Source organism: Myotis lucifugus, unplaced genomic scaffold, assembly GCF_000147115.1.
Source record: "Myotis lucifugus unplaced genomic scaffold, Myoluc2.0 scaffold_50, whole genome shotgun sequence".
Taxonomy (NCBI): Eukaryota; Metazoa; Chordata; class Mammalia; order Chiroptera; family Vespertilionidae; genus Myotis; species Myotis lucifugus.
In genome coordinates, this window is record NW_005871098.1 from 4,945,432 (window position 1) to 4,950,689 (window position 5,258).

The window sequence follows — 5,258 nt, forward strand, 5'->3', positions numbered from 1 at the left end:
GACAGGGGGTGGCGCCACAACCTCCCCATTGACCCTGCCTTGAGTGTGACAGGGGGCGGTGCCCCAACCCCCCAATCGGCCCTAACCTGAGCGTGACTAGGGGTGGCATCGCAACCTCCCGATCCGCCCTGCTCTGTGCATGACAGGGGGCGGCTCCCCAACTCCCCAATCGGCCCTGCTCTGAGCCCGACCAGGGGCTGCACCTAGGGATTGGGCCTGCCCTCTGCGACCCGGGAGCTGCCCTAAGCCAGCAGGTCGGTATCTCCCGAGGGGTCCCAGACTGTGAGAGGGCACAGGCCGGGCTGAGGGACCCCCCCTCCCCCCGCTAGTGCACAAAATTTTGTGCACCAGGCCTCTAGTCCTATATAATAAAAGGCTAATATGCAAATAGACTGAACGGCAGAACAACGGACAACCAGTCGCTATGATGTGCACTGACCACCAGGGCGTGCGTGCGGAACATGGTGGGCATCGGCAGCAGGCAGCAGAGCATGAAATATGGCAGCCAGAGGCCATGGTAGGATGGAGGAGCAGGTGAGTGGGGGTGCCAGACCAAGATGGGGTGCCAGTCGCTGTCATTGGGGCGAGCCTCTGGTGGTTACTGAAAATTCTTTGCTCTTGCGTGTTGCAGTCCTGCCTGGCACTCGCACCTGCTGCCAGCACCGGCCCCGCTCACACCCGCTGCTGGCACCAGAGCCACTTGCTGGTGCCTGGCGCCAGCCCCAATTGTCCCTGAGGGCTTCTCCACCTCCCGCTGCTCCTAAGGGGTGATTGGGGCAGCAGCTGCCACTCACACCCACTGACGGTGCTGGCCCCAATCGCTCCACGCTATCAGCACATGGGAACGGTGGTGGTGGGAGCAGGGCTGCCGGCAGACAGGAGACCAGGGGCTGTGGTGGGAGGGCACGGGTGGGGGCATGAAGGATGGGCCAAGACCAGCCCCTGTGCCCACCGCAGCCTCACGGTCCACAGTTCCTTTCAAAGGCACGAATTTGTGCACTGGGCCTCTAGTATATCAATAAATATTTTTAAGGCAATGTAACTAGTGACAAGGCCCCTGCAATTTGTGGAGTTTGTGACTTCAGCTCTCAATTGAAGAATGAGCTACTTTAGGCCTCCAAGGGTAATACTTCTTGAAACTAAGCTTCTGATTAGAATTGGACAGGGTGGTGATGACTGGGGACAATTATGGGTACAGATTTTGTGTGTTCTTAAGTGTAAAAGTTTAAGTCATTAGTTTACCAGTTAGTTCCTGTGTCTGGCCAATTGTGGTTTATCTGTTTCATGCACTATCCATGGGAACTGTTTGCATTTTAGGCCAGCAGATTGTCCTCTGCTCTGGAGTGTATTTCCAGGTCAGTTGTTCCCACCATCATTTAGTGTGTGTGCTCAAGGGAATGCAAACTGATTTCAGCATTATCTTAAAACATAATTAGGAAGGTAACTATGCTGCCAAAAAGTTACATAATGCATTCCAAAGCCAATTTAATTTTGGACCAAACATGCTGAATATACCCACTTAGCACAGGTTTAAAAGGTTAAGAGTTATGGGTACTCATGTAGAATAGTTTTTTTAATGTAAATCTTTCTTGTAGGGTTCAGAAATTCTGATAGTTCAAATTTCATGGGGGGAAATTTAAAAATTAAAGTCTGAAACATTTGTCTCACTTCAACAGATATGTCTATCCACTGTCTTCAAAGCCTTAAAATCCAGAATGTTCAAACACCTCACTATTCAAAGTTGGTCCACAGCCTGAGAGATCCACCCCAAAAATCTGCATTTTAACAAGATACCCCAGGCCACTTGTGTGTACATTAAATGTTCAGAAGCCTTGCTCTCATACCTAACTAAAGCTCAGTGCAGAGCAACCTCAGGAAAACTGGGCAGTGGGTCGCTATTGGTAATGTCAATTAACGCAACATGTAAGGATGATTCCTAGGTATGTCAATAAAGCAACTGAATGGGTGGTGTGTGATTCACTCAGACAGGGAATATGGAATGAAGATGATGAATAAAAAAATGATAATATGAGAAATACGGGAGAATATTCAGATTTTGACAACTGGTAAATAATGAAAAATTATTACTTGGAACTCTGAAATCAAGACAATTTTTCTAATTTAGAGTAAAATATTTTCACTTCTATTTCTGAAACCCAAACATTTTAGTTTTAATATGAATCTTTTATAATATATTTTCATTAGTACACTGATTCTTTTTTGCATTTACTTGATAGGTATAAATCTGCCCTACTGGTGGTGTTGGTAAATTTTATTTAAAAAACACGTTGAACGTAGATTTTAGAGAAAAAAAAAGTCCTAGTGAAAACAAAAAATGTTTTGTTATAAAGCAGCCCACATGCCAACAATGCAGTTATCCCAATAAGAATATAGTACTGCAGCCCTGGCCGGTGTGGCTCAGTTGGCTGGAGCCGTCATCCCATATACCAAAAGGTTTAAAGTTTGATTGCCAGTCGGGGTTGGAAGGCAAACAATCCATGTTCTCTCTCACATAGATGTTTCCCTCTCTCCTCCGTCCCCTCTCTCTAAAAATTAATAAGCATATCCTTGAGTGAGAATTTTAAAAAAAAAAGAATATAGTACTGCACAGCCTATAGTTACAATTATCTCCTCCTAGTAAAGACTTCTGAACAATATGCTTTGAAATTATTTTCTGTTAGAAGCATTAAACTACCGAAACCAGTTTGGCTCAGTGGATAGAGCGTCGGCCTGCAGACTGAAAGGTCCCGGGTTCGATTCCGGTCAAGGGCATGTACTTGGGTTGCGGGCACATCCCCGGTAAGAGATGTGCAGGAGGCGGCTGATCGATGTTTCTCTCTCATCGATGTTTCTAACTCTCTATCTCTCTCCCTTCCTCTCTGTAAAAAATCAATAAAATATATTTTTAAAAAAAGAAGCATTAAACTACAAGTTTTCATCTTTCTGTGGTTCCCAGTCATTTATAAGATTTTTTTGCCTGGTTATGGGTTAAGGAAAGATGATATTATAAAAAGTTAGGACCGTATACTAAACATTCCTGATTCATGTGCTCTAATAAGACCACTATTCATGAATCAGTTCCTACAATTAATTCATGTTCTCTGACATGATTCCTTGGAAAATAATGCAGATCTTCTGTTCAGTTATTAAGCATGTTATAGAATCACTGCACTTTAATTTGGGGTGGCATTTCAAAATGTTATTTGTGATAGTTCAACCTATTTCATAGTCATCCTCTTTAGCTAAAAATATTATAAACATACTCGACTGTCCTGAAAGTAAAAGCAAAAGACACAAAGAGTAGATTGTAGCAACCTCAAAATGTTCTTAATTGATTCAAAATGTTTCTGTAAATATGCATGAAACGGGAAAGAAGGTTGTCAACGGCTTTTACTTAAACCCTGGGGGTGGAAAACAGAAGACCTTGTTCCTAAAGGAAGCTTCTGCTGCTCTAGTTGTCCTTACCTCTTAGCTTTGCCCTTTTGGCTCCAGCACCACACCCTGCATTAGTCCAGCCCAGACACTGAGACTTCAAGCAGCAGGTGGTTAAGGGTCACTGATGGCAGGAGGGTTCCTAGGTGAAAGATGGAAACCTTACTCTTCCAGGTCCACCTATCTGTATGGAAAGGAGCAATTCAGACCAGACCCAGAGACACCTTCCTTCTCTCCAGGTAGGTACCATTCAAGTATAGCCTTTATATTCCTTAAAGAGCTCCAACTCTCCTAAGCCTACAGGGTTGAATAAGTGGAAACCCATCCATTGCACCTTGGCCTCCACATTCCCACTTCCTGCAAAGGTGGTTTATAGTCCAAGTAACCAGGAGGTCTTCCCAAGTAAGTCAGTGGTCTCCATGCTGTGGTGAGTTTGGGAGGAAAGGGAAGGAAGGACCAAGAGAGTCTCCTGGAGAGTGATATTTAAAATGCTAAATAGTTCTTGGTTTCCACCCTTAAGATTCTGATTCAGGAGGTCTGAGCTGAGGACCAAATTATTTGCATTTTATAAATTACCCCGATCAATTCTAATGTAGGAAAAAGTGACATAATTGGTTCGAGAATAGCAATTACCACCTTTGCAAATAAATCACTTATTCTTAAACATTTAGTTCATGTTCTTTATTTATTTCAGAGAGGAAGGGAAAGGAGGAGAGAGAGATAGAAACATCAATGATGAGAGAAAACCATTGATAGAGCCTACAACTTGGGCATGTGCCCCTGACTGGAATGGAACCCAGGACCTTTCAGTCCACAGGCCGATGCTCTATCCACTGAGCCCGACTGGCCAGGGATTCTACTTCATATTCTTAACTGATGTTGTTAACTTCCTGTTTGGTTCCATTCAACATGTACTAAGCAACTATTGTTTGCTGAGAATTGTACCACTTTTGCTTTCCTGGTGCATTTGGACTGTGTGGAAGGGATGGGGAGAAGAGAAGGATGTGATCACATTAGAGAGCTATTTCTCAACTTCCTAAAAAAAGACGGATTCAACCTTGCATGATTTGTGAAACAGATTAACCAAAACAAGTACATTACCCAACCACAGTTACTATCATTTACTAACCTTTTTAGGGTACCAGTGTACCAGAGATGTCACAGCCTTGCCAGTGGGAGGGTCAATTCTGTAAACCAAACTGCCACAGTTCAAATTCTACCTTTTCCACTTCCCTGAGATGACCATAGATAAGTAATTTAATTTTTCTGTGCCTCAGTTTCCTCATCTGTGAAAATAAGGACATAACACTCACTTCAGTGAGTTTCTATGAGGATTGAATGAAACACTTAAATATCTCATTGATGTAGAGAGCCTCAAGAATATAAATAATATACTTAAAATTCATTGCATTTTTCTGTCAAAGCCACAAAACCATCGTGAGAACAGTAGGAAATGCTTCCGGGTTTATTTGGAATTCCAGGTGAAAACAGTGGAATTAAACTTTATGTGTAATTCAGATGAATTACTAGAACTACAGTGATCTTGTTATTTGCTCCTTTGTTCTTAAGGTTCCCTCACCCTTGACTTCTTGGAGAGTTTGTCCCGCTAATGCCACCCTCCGCCCGAAAGTCTCCCTCCAAAACCCCGACTGCCGGAGGCACGGAGGCGGCACGGAGGCGCGCGGCCCCAGGCAGGTGCCCCGCGGGGTCAGGACCAGAGGAGCTGGCCCCGGCGCCCAGCTCAGAGGCGGAGGAATGCGGCCGGCCCCGCCCGCAGGTCGCCCCACCCCGTTTCCTCACTCTTTCTCCTCCCCCATTTTTTTTTT